The 17,029-nt window shown below is 37.0% G+C and overlaps 1 protein-coding gene across 3 annotated transcripts in view; it reads left to right on the forward strand.

The window, feature by feature from the left end:
• Positions 1 to 17,029, forward strand: part of LSAMP (limbic system associated membrane protein) — a 1,342,850-nt gene that overhangs the window by 1,277,703 nt on the left and 48,118 nt on the right. The gene's annotated exons all lie outside the window — the stretch shown is intronic.

Consider the following 17,029-nt stretch of genomic DNA (forward strand, 5'->3'; position numbering starts at 1 on the left):
AAGACTTTTAGGAGTTAACTGAAAATTAAGATATCAATCAATAAAAGTTATAACCACTGGCATTAAATATTTGCATTGCAAAAGGAGTTTTAATGGAAAAATAATTAAATGCTAAATTTTGATATATTTGAGGGATTTTATACTGCCTAGTAACCTATCAAAGCTTCTTCACACAAGCAGCCCTTGCTTTGTGTCAACTTATCTTTCTATATCTCATGCTAGCCACATGCAATTTCATTGTAACTGTGACCAGACTACTAGAGTGCCAAGTGGGGCAGTGTAGATAAATCTTTCATCTATTCACAACTTAATCTACATATCAAGACTCTTTCAAACTTGAGAAGATCATCAGCCAGCCAGCTGTCATTCTCGAAGCTAAGTTATTCACTAATCAAAGATGTTTTTGTAGTAAGATTTATGCATAATAGAGATGGGAAAGGTAATTTGTTTTTCTCTTGTCCAAATATGCAAGTAAAAAGCAAATTCACAGTGAAATTTATAAAATGAAAATCTAATGCCCATACCAAGGATTATGTAGGGAACTGTGGAAAGAAAGAGATCATGAAGAACACTTGATTAATTGGGAGCTAATAGGCAAGATCAGGATATGTCCGAGGAACATATCTGAGGTTTTTAAAATATGACATTAGGATGATTTTACTCATGTAAAATATAAATATGCAAAATTAAGGAACATATCAAGCAAAACAAATCAAACCAAAGCTTTGATTTTGAAGACAAAAATAAGGTTGGGAAGATAATAGAGGTATAACCTTTTTTTTTGAAAAATAATCTTATGTTCCTAAAATATATACCACTGTTAACAAACATCTTAATAAATTTAAAATTTTAGAATGACTAGAAAAAGTGAAAGTATAAAGCTGAAGCCTATTATTTTTCTCTGATAATACTAAGGGGAAAATATGAAGCACATATTTTTAAAAATAACACAAAATTAAAGATACTATTATTCTAAGGACTAAAGCCTCAAACAACTTGACTCTGCCATTCATTATCTGATGATCTGATTATTTTATTATCCGATTAGCAAACTTTTTTAACCTTGATAAACTTAATTAATGTGTTTGTGTGTATTTATGTGTGTAAGAGACACACAGATTAAGAGAAGACACAGAGATAATATTTCTAGATAGAGTAAAATATTGAAGCAAGCTGTGAAACTCATGGTGATACCAACCAGAGGGTAGAATTGCTTGCTAATGAGTAATTTATTGCCGTGTAATTATTTTCTTGATAATTTTGCTTTTCTCCTTCAGTTTCCCTTCACCTAAAACAGTTTTTGATCCTTGGTTCCAAATCAAAGTTAAGACTGTGATCTGGGGTTAATTAAAGTCTCTTGAGAGAAGAATGATATGTCTATGAATATCAGACTAATAAAATCACATGGATGATTCCCGAATATAGTTGTTTCTAAACATCATCCAGGGAGCTTTTTCAAACATGGATTTGTGGCCTTACTCCCAGAGGTTCTGATTTAATCAGTCCAGTGATGTGAATATATAATATATAATAAATTCCCAGTAAGATGGTGTACGGATCACACTTTGAGGAAACACTGGAATGGATTAGGACAACAGCATGAGGTGTCTGGATATGTGTATATTTTCCTAAAAGAAAAACAAAGGCAAGGATTATATGTTACTTTAGCTACTTTTTAATTACAAAAATCATATTAAGAGTTTAAAAAAATCTGAGGAGACATTTTCTGTGGCATCTAATTCATAAATTCTATTTCTAAGGGTTTAAAGTAAAGTATTAGATATACATTTGATTAATCTTTATGCACAGAGTAATATGTTCAAAGGATATTTTTGTAGTCTATATGAAAAACTACATTAAAGTCATTTCTACTGAGTTTATAAACAATTATGGTTCAAGTGACTTACTTTCTAAATGTGTGATCCTTGAATAGACTCCAGAGATTCAATTTAAATGAATGGATAATAGAGTCCTGAGTAGACATGTTTTCTCAGTCATTTCATGATAAAATACCACACACTGGAGGGCAACAAGTATTTATTTCTCACAGCTGTGGACTTGAGGAAATCTAACCTCAATTTGCTGGCAGATTTGATGTCTCCAGAAAGCTTGTTAGTTCATAGATGGCCATCTTTCCCTGTATCTTCACGTGGAATAAAAGACAATATTGTTTTCTGGTGTCTCTTTACATAAGGATATAACTTCTATTCATGAGTAATCTTACTCTCATGGCCTAATCAGTTTCCAAAGGACATAACCCCTAATTCTATCATATTTGGGCTAGAAATTTACTGTGACACCGCAATGAGTTCATAAGATATACCTTGCAAATGTCTCACTTCTCTTCAACAAATATTAATAAATCCTATAGTGAAATATATCTGCAATTGAATTTCTGGATTGTTATTTGGTATGGTTTTAGTAACATCCTTATATGGTAAGTATGAGAACTGAGGGGAGAAACCTCAGAAGACTGACCAACTTCCTAAGTAATACATAATAGTTTCAACATAGGACTGGGAAGTTGTCTGATATAAAAGACAATAAGTACACTTCTGTTCTTGGTTGATATATGGAGGTTCTATGCTGAATAATGTGGAAAAATTGTTAAGCCTAATATATATATATATATATATATATATATATATATATATATATATATCTTGCTTTTTTGAATCACACCCAGAAATGCTCAGGGGTTATTTCTGGCTCTGCACTCAGAAATTACTCCTGGCAGTACTAGGGGGGATCATATGGGATGCTGGGAATCGAACTCCAGTCGGCCGCATGCGAAGCAAATGCCCTACCTGCTGTACTATCACTCCAGCCCCAAAGCCTAACACTTTTGCATGACAGTTATTACCTATCATCTGTTCTCTATAAATAAACTATTTCCTCATATGTACCCTGTCAATTGTTTACTTTTTTCATTTGTAATTTCTTTTATTATTATAATTATATTATATGTTTTTCTTACCATTTTTATTGAAGTACTGGGTTTTACAATATGGGTACTTAATGTTTTTAAGTGAACATAATACCAACATCACAACCACTTCCAAAGAACTCACTTCCTACCCCCAGTATCCCAAGGGCCTCTCCCAGCTTTGTCTCCTCCATGTAAGTTCAGTTCTACAGACAAAATTTAATTCCAATGACTTAACTTTTTTCATTAGTTGTTTCCTTACCATTTCTTTATATGCCACAGATGAAAGAGATTGTGTGTGTGTGTGTGTGTGTGTGTGTGGTGGGGAGGGTGTGTGAAGGGATGTAATACTTAACCCCATGATTAAAGCTAAACCCCTGAAATGCCACAAAATTACAAGTCCACAATAAGTTTTTCAAAAACTGTACAATTCTCTTGTTGTAATAGGCATAGAAACTTTAAAAAATTAATAGTATAAATAGTTCTCTGTTAATACATTTTAATTAACATAAAATAGATAAAGCCTATAAATAAAACATTTTAGTGAGGAGAGGAGAATTAAGAAAACTTTAAAGGAAAATCTAAATAGGCCTAAGAAGTATGAAACTGTGTCTTATACTAATAAGGGAATATAGACTTTACGTTAGAATACTTTATGTTATGGATAATGTTCAACTACCTGAACTAATAAGTAAAGTTTGCAATAAAAATATCTATAGATATAAAAATGAGTTAACAAGACATAGAACATTCAATTAATATAAAACATTAATTTATTATTGAGAAAGTATAAAATCCATTAGCAAGCTAGGAATAAACTGACCTTTCATAATCTTATAGGGGGCAAGTATAAGCACCGTGGGTCAATGCTGTTCTGTATTAAATGTGACAGAGTGTTGAGAAGTCTGTCTTGTATTTTTAAAGAAGCTTCTTTAAGTGTTTCTTGCAAAACTGGTTTCATGCTATGAATTTCCTAAACTGTTGTCTGTCCCTGAAGCTCCTTATCATTCCTTCAAATCTGAATGATGATATAGCTGGATAGAGAGATCTCAGTGAGGTGTTTACTTTTAAGGAACCACTTTTGTGGTCTGTCAGTTTCTGAAGATGGAGAAGATAAGCCACAAAAAACCCTAGATGTTCCCAATGATAAAGAAAGATAAACTGAGTTTTACTAGGAATGAATGAAAGGTTATTTAAAAAATTAGGAAAAAAATGAGTTCTCTCTAGTAACCTCAGACCTCTTCCACATTCCTGTAAGAGTAAGAAAAATTGTTGGGGTCTTATTCAGAATATTCAGTTCTAAAGAACTACGACAGTAAAAGGACACAGAGATCTCCAGACAGTGGTGTTATATCAAGACTAGTGGTCTACTTTTCACAAATATAAAAACAATAAGAAGCATTAAGATTTGAGTAAAAGGAGAGGCAACAACTAAAGTCAGATCAAGTTCATAATTAATCACAACTTCAGCCCCAGTTGGTAAATATATTACAACACATGCGTCAGATGACAAGAACCAAAGGACAATCAAGCTGAGTGATTGTATGGTATATAGTGTAGACAGGGAACAGCATCTTAGTGTAATCAGCTTCCTGCTTACTCTAAGGTCAGTCCTCTGTGGTCAAATACTTTTTAATAGAAGGAAAATGGTGGTGGGATCAGTGATGGAACATTGTATGACAAAAACCCAACTATGAATAACTTTGTTATTCATGGTATTTTCACAAAATAAAAATTGGGAGGGAAAAAAAAACCTTCGACAGTTGGCAAGCTCAAGAGCACTGCTTAGAGATATAGTGGGTTCCACCCATGTGTCACAATTCTTTTCCCCCTTCTTTTTATTTTAGGCACTGTGATTTACAGTACTATTAATGACTGGGTTTAATGTATACAATGTTCCAACACTACACCCTGCACCAGAGATATTCTCCCCCAGCTCAACAACTTTCCCCCATGGTAAGCTCGGGCTGGAGTGATAGCACAGCGGTAGGGCGTTTGCCTTACAAGGGCCAACATGGCCGACCCGAGTTCGATTCCTCCGCCCCTCTCGGAGAGCCCGGCAAGGTACAGAGAGTATCTTGCCCGCACGGCAGAGCCTGGCAAGCTAACCGTGACGTACTCAGTATGCCAAACACAGTAATAACAAGTCTCATGATGGAGACGTTACTGGGCCCGCTCGAGCAAATCGATGAACAACAGGAGGACCAACCGATCGTAAGCTCACATCTATAAACCAGTTCTCAGGATCTGTTACCTTTGGGCATTTGTTATTAGTTTCTTTGTACCCCACATACAGGAAAGACCATTTTGGATCTGCCTCTGTCTCTTATAACTGACTTCACTCAACAAGGTGCTCTCTAGATCTATACATGGAGTATCCAATTGCCTGATTTCATCTATTCTCATAGCTGAGTCTTATTCCATTGTGTACCACAGTTATTTGCAAGCAGTCATCTGTTCTTGAACTCTTGGGTTGTTTCCAGATGTTGGCTATTGTGAACAGTGCTGCGATGACCAAAGGAGTGCAAATGTCAGTGGTAATTATGGTAATTAAAATGGTAAGAAATTGGCCTAGGAATGAAAAATAAAGACATTTAAAGCAAACAAAATTGAAAATAAGGATAACATCAGTATGCATCCAAACCATAGCAGCCAATCACTAAATAGTGAGGGATATTGGGGTCAGGCAGGTTGACCAGAAGTGACATAGGGAGAGGGGTGGAGGGTCAAAGACTCTTTGGTAATTGGGGTTTGGAGCAACTTTGTACCTCAGTATCATAGATGTCAACCTTATTATAATCCTACTACCTTATTATAATCTTATTACCTAAACTATAATAAAAAATTAAGGAATAAAATAGAAAAGAGTAGCATTTTGAAAGCATTGAGGAAGCTATGACTAATGATTTTTAATAGAAACTACAAGGCAAAGTTCAAGTACAAACCTCCAAGCATTTAATCCATTTCTTTCTCACTCACAGGAAATAAGGTCAAGCCTGTCAGAGCTAAATATCTCTTGATAAACAGCATTTATCCTTGATGAGTATAAAAACGTGTTGGGCGTTTGGAATAATACATTCCTTCAACTCCCTGTATTTTTCTCAGTTCTCTTTAAATTATTAACCATCACATGGCGTCGTAACAATATAGCTTGCAAATAACTATGTGCCAATCTACACAAAAAACATTCTTTGTAACTATAGCATACTCCAATTGCACAAATATTTTATTTAGAAATTACTATATGAAATCATTAAAATTTAAATGTACTCATATCCAGCATTTGGACTAGTGCCCTACTCTCTTCTTTATCCTCTAAATGGTCTATTCTTCTGCCTATAGTTATCTTCTTTGGTATAAACAGAAATTAACATTTCAGAAGATAAATGACTAGATACAGAAATATCATGTTAAAAGTAGCATTTTCATTCTAGAATTTGTACCATATTACTAGAAGTCTTCACTAAAATGGCCTTTAAGCATTGAAATTCAACAGGTCTAAAAATCTAGTTTTCTTACTTTCCAGTGCCACTGTGCATAAAAATATCACTCAGTCACCCAGTCCCCTATCAATCAAACCAGGTTCTTTAGGGGTAATCCCTTTCCTTCACTGCCACTTTAATTAGAAGGGAGTTGGTGAAAGTAGCACCCTGCCATCAGACTAAGACAGACTTGTGGGCTTGCTTCTTTCAAATGTTTTAGCCTCCATGGTGGCCTTTTCCTCCCCCTTTGTTTTTATTTAAAAAGAAGTGGAGGAAGCATCCTCATGCAGTGCTTTTTAAATGAAGTAACTTGTCAAGTCAGAGACTGTGGCAGTAATCTGAAAGGCAGTAAATTTAGCGACCCTCTCTTACACTGACAGCCTGTCACGCGCTGGGAACATAAATTGCAGTGGAGACAGATCGCTGCTGTTTTCCTATTAAGCTTTGGCCCACTGGCCTCGTAGCCTGCCAGGAGCGTGTGGGATCAGCCCGGGAGAGCGACTGCTTTCAAAAACAGGCGTCAGGTCTGTCCGCGTTTCCACATCAGCTTCTCTGCTCACTCTCAGCTCTGTACAATTAAGTCGAGCTACTTCTAAACTGGCTGGTGCAGTAGCACAGAGGTAGGGCGGTTGCCCAGCCAACCCGGGGTTCGATTCCTCCGCCCTTCTCAAGCCTGGCAAGCTACCGGTGGCATATTCGATATGCTAAGCATAGTAGCAACAAGTCTCACAATGGAGACGTTACTGAGGCAATTGATGAACAACGGGAGACAGTGCTACATACAGTGCTACTTCTAAACTGAAAGAACTCAGATCAGGATTAAGCAGTGCTAGGCCAGGGAGGGCTCTGATCCAAACTGAACATTGATGGGTGATTGATTCCTGGTGTATTGAGTTTGGTCTATTATCTGTGTTGACCGGCGAGTAACCCAAATTTACCCACTCCATGATAATACAGAAGTGTTCTAGGAACGTCTCTGCAGTTCATACTTAAACTATTTCCTTTTCTTTTCTTTGGCCATCTCTTACCCCCACTTTCTCTTCATCACTTATTGACTTTAATCAAGAATAGCAAAATTGAATCAAACAGTTTATTCAGCAGTTGGCCTAGCTAGAGAAGTGAAGCTGGTATTTGGGGGTGAGCCCAAATGAGGTCACTGCACATCAGGACCTGTAATGAAAGGGTGAAGTAACAGAAGGAGTTATTGACTGCTTTGTTTTAATTATCTTTCAAAGGCTTCTGTGACAGCCATGAAACTATGCCAAGCCTTGTTTCCACAATGTACTTACCCTGCTGAGTTTAATACATTCACTTACAAAATGTCCATTGATTTATATGACTCTTGAAAGCAGCAACTACTGTTCTCATCTCTCTTAATATTTAATCTTCAAGTCATGGCAAAATCACTAATGACAGTTCAGGTAATACCCCCTGAGTTCTTATGACAGTGGGGTGAGATTCTGGCTTTACTGATTCTATCCTACAGTTCTAATCTCTGCCTCACCCCCTTCTTAGGCAATTGTCTAAAAACAACCAACACCTGCAAGCATTTTTACTTTTATTTTATTCCAAGCATTCCTCTAATATTTTGAGTTATTGCTATTTTCAGTCTTGCTACTTGCTTCCTCTGTTCATACCCTTGCTGTAATAAGTTGAAGACAATTGAGTCCATGCTTTATGACATGCTGACTTCTACAAATGTCCTGAAATCCCTCCTACAGTAACTCCAGTTCCCATCAATGTGTATGTATATATATATATATATATATATATATATATATATATTCACTTAAATTCTGTTATCCCATGTCTCTTTGAGTGCCTGTGAATTTACTCCCCAGGGATTTCCAAGAAAATCTAATAGCAATCGTGTCCAAGAGAACCCAAATTCAGGTCCAAGAGATAGTACAGTAGCTAAGGTATTTGCTTTGCATGTAATGAACCCAAGTTCGATTCTCAGCACCACATATCATCTACAAGCACCAGCAGGAGTGATCCCTGCATGCAGAACCTGGATTAAACCTAAACACAGCTGGCTGTGGCCCCCAACAAACAAAAACAAATGAAACTCACCTCACCACAACTCCGAAGTAACTACTCCTTCCTTTATTTCTGAAATGGTGTTAATTTCATGCAAATCCAGACTTACTTGTTTTCAACCTCCATACTGCATGTGCAATGACATTTTAATCATATCTGGGAAAATTAGACAAGAGACCCTAGGGCAGGTGAAAGTCCAGGTGGTGGGATGCACTTTCTATTCCTGTCTTTCAGCTGATCCTGTAAAGCCTTTGCAACAACATTCTCAGGTGGTCACTGTCAAATGATCAGTGTTGATCACAGTCACAGTCATGGTCTTCCCGTTGTTCATCGTTGCTCAAGCGGTCCCAGTAACGTCTCCATTTTGAGACTTGTTACTGTGTTTGGCATATTGAATATGTCATGGGTAGCTTGCCAGGCTTTGCCATGCGGCGAGATACTCTTGGTAGCTTGCCGAGCTTATCCATGAGGAATTATCTCTTCTCATAGAAAGTCTTATTACAATACATGTTAAGACACATGAAACTGAAAAGTAAATTTTGCTGTTGTATGAACAGCTTTAAGTAATATAATTTTCATAATATCTCATGCTTACATATCATGATTTGAAGAGAAAGGAAGGAAGGAAGGAAGGAAGGAAGGAAGGAAGGAAGGAAGGAAGGAAGGAAGGGAGGGAGGGAAGGAGGGAAGGGAGGAAGGGAAGGGAGGGAGGGAAGGAAGGAAGGAAGGAAGGAAGGAAGGAAGGAAGGAAGGAAGGAAGGAAGGGAGAGAAGGAAATGTAGCAAGGAAGGAAATAAGAAATAAGGAAGGCACACAAATGAAGAATTTGTTGAATTTGGAATCTTTTAGGTGTCAAAACGTTTTACCACACCTTAAATGAGTTGCAGAGTTATGGAACACAGAAAATTCAGCACATACACACCACTGCTCATACCCTAACAGATGTCCTCCTGTTACATCAAGATGCTCATTTCTCCTGCATGGAAATCTTGATTTCATGTGGGCTAATTGGATTGCCATACCTTTTACAGTTTCCCAGTTCTGATTCTATGCACTGTGTCTTTCCATTTCCTTCTCCGTGTGAGTATTTCCTACATAAGAAGATCGTTCTACACTCACTGTTCTAATAGTTCATTTGTCGGCTGTTGACATTTTTGTCCAACAGTCTTCATATTGCTATTGCAAAGGCCCTAAAATACATGTGTGGGGCTGAACTTTTCTATTGTTTTCTTTTATTCACACAATAAAACATTTACATAAAAAGAACACATTTTATTTTTTAATAACTTAGCTGCATGATTTTGTGTGCCCTACATAGAGTGCCTGTATGCAGAGAGATGTGAAGTTTATAATCTTCCAATATTATAATGATAAAAATAATCATGACTTCTTAAAAATATGGGTGCCAAAAGCTCACAGACTTTGTTAAAACTTTATCTTCAGGTCCTGGAGCAAAGTACAGCAGATAGGACACTTGCCTTGCATGCATCCAACCTGGGTTCAATCCTTAAAATCCCATATGATTCAAAAAGCTCTACCAGGAGTAATCCCTGAGTGCAGATCCAGAAGTAAGCCCTGAGCACTGCTAGGTGTTGCCCCAAAACAAAAACGAACAAAAATAAAACAAAAGAACCCTCATGCTCAAACCTCATCTCGCCATTCAAAATATTAGAAACTTACATAAGTTTCTTGTCTCCTCTAAACTTGCATTTCTGTGTTTCTTCTGTAAAACATACTAAAAGTATTATAAATTAAATAAGATAATATCCAGACCAGCTAGCACTATTATCTAGTAAGTGGTAGCTTATCCAGTCATCACTCTGCAATCATTCCTGAAGACTTCTGTCTCCAATATCAAGCCCCACTCCAGGGATACAATGCTGAACAAACCACAGATGTGGTCCCTGCCATTAGAAACCCTATAATATACACATAGCTATTATTGACATAGTTCCCTTTCAGAGAATTAAGCATAAGAGACCATGATTTCAAGCTTAGTGTCTATAAAGGCAGAATATAGCTCTAAACACTGGCATCGAGTAGGGGGTAATGGTTAAGTGTGAATACAATAACAGAATACCATGGCTCAGAACCTTAAAGAATGCATAAATGTCAGCTTCCATTTGGTTGCTGAGTCCAAACGATGTCAGCTAGCTTATTTTTGTATGTAAAAGCAACAATGAAAACTGTAATGACTTGGATCTCTCTAGATGCCAGGAAAAAATAATGCCAGGGTGTTCTTCGTCATTTGGCCTATGCTCATTCATGGAGCCAAATCAGTTGTGAATCTTTCCTGGCATTGTGCTTGTCTCTTGTTTCTGGGTACTAAATATACCCTTTGAGACTGCAGAAGGCATGGGGCCAATTTGCATAATATACACCCTGTTGTGTTCTACTCTAAAAAAAGGAGTACTTCTCCAATGGAGTAGCCCACCCATTTCCATGTTTCTCATAATCTCAATAGTCAAGTGCCTCTTTCTCTAGAGAACTTTTCTCATTGTATCTTTCCATTCCCCTAACACTTATGTAAGACCCTGCTCCTTAAATTATTTCTCTTAGATTCTTCATCTTCATTCTATTCAACACATTGGTCAATCTTCTGTCTTGTAGTTTATGATTGCTGCTTCTGGCAGCCGTGCTGCTCACCCACCTCTCTTCCTTTTTCAATCATTTATCATTTATTTCTCTTCACTCCTCCCTTGATGGCTGATGAGTAGTGGGTATGAGGACTGCTTTCAACCTTTGGACAGAATGACAATCAAACACTGAATATCTCTCAGATGGGATGTGAAGCTGAGAAACAAAAAGTTCAAAGACTTGAAGAGACAGGTGCTGAAAATTTAAGTATAACCTCATTGGAGACATTTTTATCTAGATGTGGTGCTGTTCTTTGTCTCTTCCTTTTAGCATGTTGGTACAGAACATGAAGTTAAAATAAGAGTAGAGAAGAAATAAAAAACAGAAACATATGAGTATGTCCTTAGGAGAAAAAGAAAAAGAAAACATGAAATGTACTATAAGAACAGAAACTTGTTCCACCATTTGAAGTTCTCACAGGAAACATCAAATGGCATCATTGATTTGAGAAGCTTTTTTTCTTTCACTGCATGGATAGAAGTTCATAGATTACTTTTGTTCACCATCCACTTTCTTTCCTAACCACAGAACTACACAAACACACATGCACACACATACATACAGGTCAAGTTTTTGGATTTCCATTAATCTGTGAGTGCTTGTGTTTGTAATGTGTGTGTACAGCTGTTTTTCCGTTAATGTTCAAATATAGTTAAGTAAATATAGTGTAACACCCTCCTCAAGCTCATCTTCACTTCTATGAAATGACCTTTGGAGATATATATGTGATCTTTGAAGTCTTTATAAAATTTCTCAGGATAGTGAGAAAAATGTTGTGTCTATTTCCTAACACAAAGACATCCTTAGAATTTTATATTTTTAAAGGCCATAAACACTTAAATAAGTTGCCTAAGTTTTATTTCCTGTACCACCAATAAAGACAATAAAATTGAATAAAATAATGATTGTTAAGGAGGACATTTTATTTTTTTTTAAACTTCAGAGAGAGGACCAGTTTTCATGTTCTGAAGAATTTTCTAGAATAATATGACACTGTTTATTGGACAGATATTTGGGTGATAATGAATCTTTATACTGCTTCTTAAAAATTAGCATAAACATTCTATCTTATTAGATATGTGTGGGTCAGAAAGAGATAGAGAGGGAGTGATAGAAACATGCGGATTAGAGGGGAAATAAGACTGGAAAGAATGGGGAACAAGTTGCATGGAAAAATATATAATATCAAAGGGCTGCTGTCTTGTAAAAGACTGGTTGACTTAGGAGATTGAAATACATTAGCATTCTGTACTGCACACTACAAGTTTCACCGAAGCACTGTTGCTCAGAAGGCAATGTGCTCAGAGGGCAGTTCCTGGCATACTTTAATTGGAGCTATTCCTAGCTGATTTCCCCTACAGAAGCACAGAAGAGAACACTTTCCTCTTGTCTTTAGCTTTAGGCCCCTTTTTTCAGAGTTATGAAAAATATTAAAGAACTAATATGTACAACTTGAGTAAACAGTGACTAAGAGGGGATATGCTAATGACTGCAAGAGTTTGAAAGGTTCATACACTGAGGAGGACAAGAAGTTATTTAACCTGGTAGTCGAATATTGCCAGGAGACACAAAAACACATTAAGCAGAGAGAGATTTAAACTAAACACTAGAGCTCAGAATAAACAGAACATTTGGTGAGCAAGCTCGTGAAAATAGGTTGAGATGTTTAAAATTCCAAATTTGCACTTTCAAGTAAACATTTATAGGGCAGACAAGAAAGAAACAAGAAAAGTTCCCAGGTAACCATCAAAGTTCGATTTCAAGAGAGTTGTTTCAAGAGAAATGGTTCTTATTTCAAGAGAACTTGAATAACTCAAACACCAGGTTAAGTGTCACTTTCTGATCTGAGAGGTGTCTCAAGGTTGTGAAAGAATAGGTCATGGTGACAGGACCCTGGGTTTGAGAGTAGCTGGTTAGAGTGAACTGAAAGAAAGGAGCAAAAATGCCCCGATGGAGCAGACACACTGGGACAAAAGAGAAAGAGTATTTCTGAATCCATTTAAAATTTTTGTAGCTCAAGTTGAACATGGTTGTATCGTGCACCTTGTAACAGAAACTGCAGTTGCTCGGATGAAAGGCATGGCCTTGGGCTGTTTCCACTGTGGCTCTGTTGGTGTCTCCACACCTTTCTCTGAAACAATAACTCCACACAGCAGATACATCCTCAGAACATAACAGAGATATCCCTGTCCAGCCTTTCAATTGCAGAGTCTATAATACACCCTTTCTTCCCCAGTGAAAGGGAACTCTGTTAGGATCATTAAATGGGAATGGCTTTTATACACCAGCTTCTCACACTGAAACACTTAGCCATCTTTAAAAACTTAGCATTGTTCTCTCAAGTTGTGTGATATGTTAAGCTTGACCTCTCTCTCTCCTGGTGTTTCTTAATTTAATTCTGCTAACTCAACAAACCTGCATGGAGTTATTAATCTATGCTCTAATCTGGGATCCCTCCTGGGAATATTGCAAGTTTGACACCGTCCCTAAGGAATTCACAATATGGTTCTTTGGTAACAGAAAAACTCCCATGTCCTCTCAAATCACTGTGGATTGATGGTAAATTCTCAAGCAAAAGACAAAAAATAACGTGTAGTGGGAAGTGTCTCTTATAGGTGCAAGTAAAATAGACTAGCAAGAAATGCCAGGAAGCACAAAATATTCAACTGGAGAATCCAAGTGGTAAAGGATGAATAAAATTAAGGGTGAGGAGAGAACGTGTTCATTTGGTTTATATTTTAAATCTTGCCAGGATGACTATATAAGGGGAAATAATCTAGTTTTTATTATCTATAGTTGATATGAACATTGAGACTCCCTTAAAGGAGTCAAATAGTTATGTACTCTTTGTGTAGGTGATGCAGGCAATTATGAGAGCAGAATCACCTCCGAAGAGAAAAGGAACTTCCCACCCATATGATGGACACTTAGGAAAAGTTTCCCTTCTTCAGACAGTATTGGGTAAAATTCTATCTAGAAATGTAAGGTGGAAAATTCATCATGTGAAAATGTTTTATTATTTATTTATCAGAAAAAAATGAATTATTGATATCTAAGAATCTCAAGTCCAAACTATATTCACTGCTGCCATATTTATAATAGCCAGCATCTAGAAACATCCCAAGTGCCAAGCCACAAATAGTCAATAAAGAAATTGTGAGATTATAATACATATATTTGCACATATATATGGAATACTACTCAGCTATAAGAAAAAAATAAAACATGTTTCACTACAAATTGGATGGAATTGGAGGTTATTATGCTAAATGAAGTGATTTTTAGGGAAAAGGACAAATACCAGATGATCTCACTCATATGGAGAGCATAAGTAAAAATGAAAGTGGGTAAACAATAATAAAAATAAACTGAGATTTTGCCAAAAGAACTTAGTCTGCTAAAAAAAGGAGTGGGTAAAAGGAGGACAGGGAACACAGAGTACTTGGTGGGGAGATATAGGTACTCAGTACTGGATGTAAAGGTAAAGGTAAAGGTAAAGGCCCTCCCGTTGATCATCAATTTGCTCGCGCGGGCCCAGTAACGTCTCCATTGGAGACTTTGTTGTTACTGTGTCTGGCATATCGAATACATCACGGGTAGCTTGCCAGGCTCTGCCGTGCAGGCGAGATACTCTTGGTAGCTTGCCGGGCTCTTCGAGAGGGGCGGAGGAATCGAACTCCGGTCGGCCATGTTGGCTGCATGCAAGGCAAACGCCCTACCGCTGTGCTATCGCTCCAGCCCATACTGGATGTAGTACAGTAAAATTATATATCTAGAAGACAAATATTAATGTTGTGGTAATCCTGATGCCTCAATAGATACAAACATTTTCTGTCAAAAACTCAATCATATTACTTTATATTTTCATGTTTTCTCTAGTTTGCTTACTTTCAGAGGTAACATCTTCCCAAATTGGTAAGGCTTCAGTTAGCCCTACTAACATTTTACTTTTTTATAAAATATGGAAATATAAAGTAGCATGATTGAGTCTTTGATATAATTTTTTGTATCTATTGAGGCATCATGATTACCACAATATTAATATTTATTTTTTAGGCATATAATTTGACTGTACTACATCCAGTACTGAGTACCTATATCTCCCCACCAAGTACTCTGTGTTCCCTGTCCTCCTTCTACTCTTCCTTTCTTGAAACTAGTTTATACTCACAAATTCAAAATAGCACTGTAGCACTGTCCTCCAGTTGTTTATCGTTTAGCTTGAGCGGGCACCAGTAACGTCTCCATTGTGAGACTTATTGTTACTGTTTTTGGCATATCAAATATGCCACAGGGAGCTTGCCAGGCTCTGCTGTGCGGGCAGGATACTCTCGGTAGCTTGCTGATCTCTCTGAGAGGGACGGAGGAATCGAACCCGGGTAGGCCGCATGCAAGGCAAACACCCTACCCACTGTACTATTGCTCCAGCCCCACAAATTCAAAATACACAAATTCAAAATACAAGATTAAAATATATTACCCACAGTTTATAAGTATTGTATGGGAATTGAGAAGCGTTCAATGTTTGCCATCTTTAAAAATACTTATTCTTTATTCTTACTTTTTCTACAGACACCTCTGTACCTTCCTGGGGAAAAAGTTTGAGTAGGACAGGAAGAGCTGAAATCTTTGAAAATTCTGAAATCCTCTTTTTCTTCTCTAGTTACTGTCTATCATTATTCTCAAAATTTATATTCACCTATTCAATCCAGACCTGGAATTAGCTTCATTAATTTTGGTCTACAATTGTCAGAGTTTGCATTAGTCTTTAGACTGTGTATATTTACTGAAAGTCAGTGAGTTGCCATGATTCTCCATCCATAAGATGCAAGTTCACACAAAAAATTATTTTTTCCTTCAAGTTCAAATACTGCCCAACTAATGCAATAAAATGGACTATTTTTTCTTTCTGAGAATTCTGTTTACTTTCACGCCATATTCTACCTCTATGACATGTAAAGTTAGATTGAATTACTTTCTTAAATGAGAAGAATAAAGAAACAAAGATAAGGAAAACAAGTCTTGGAACTGGATTGATAGTACAGCGGGTAGGGCGTTTGCCTTGCACGCGGCCAACCCGGGTTCAATTCCCAGCATCCCATATGGTCCCCTGAGCACTGCCAGGAGTAATTCCTGAGTGCAGAGCCAGGAGTAACCCCTGTGCATGGCCAGGTATGACCCAAAAAGAAAAAAAAAAGTCTGGTATAAGTGATATGCAGCTATAGAAGCATAGATTGATTCTAGAATATTTTCAGTAAAAACATATGCTAAAAGATGTGTAGGACCTCAGAACCACCCAATTTTATATAACAAAACTGCCATTTTGTTACTGGAATTCTAGAGTTTCCTCAAAACTACTGATATTGGTAATTGACAGAATACTTGAAGCTTGGAGTACTCTTGACAGTTTGTGTTATAGGATGTTATCAAAGAGGCCCTATGTTCTTTTGGGAGTCTGGTTAACAGGCTCAGCTGACATATTTCGACAGTGAATTTGTCTCTGTGCTGGCTGTCTCTTATGTTGATTTGGCCATTAGGGAATTTTCAGGAAAGAAAAACAGCTTGTAGCATTTTAGCAGAGTTATTAATTGGTACTATTTAGTGTAGAATGACCAGAAGAAAGATTTCTTTATGGTAGCAGAAGAATTTCCTTTAACAACCTCTCAGGTGCTTTACTATAAACTTAGTAGTATTGGGATTTTGTAATCTGGGGTAAGGTGCTTCAATTTAAAGCTAAGTACATAGACCTACCTGACCAACCTCATTCCTCCTTCTCCTGTCCCCCACGTCCACCCTGCTCACTACTCTTTCTGTCTCTCTCTTGTTCTACTTCTACAACCATATAGGTGGTAGGAATTAAACAAACGTCCTATCTTGAGATTTCTTTGAATACACACAAACACACACACACACACACACACAAACACACACACACACCCCCCTT

The sequence above is a fragment of the Sorex fumeus genome, unplaced genomic scaffold, assembly GCF_029834395.1.
Source record: "Sorex fumeus unplaced genomic scaffold, SorFum_2.1 ptg000265l, whole genome shotgun sequence".
In the NCBI taxonomy this organism is placed as follows: Eukaryota; Metazoa; Chordata; class Mammalia; order Eulipotyphla; family Soricidae; genus Sorex; species Sorex fumeus.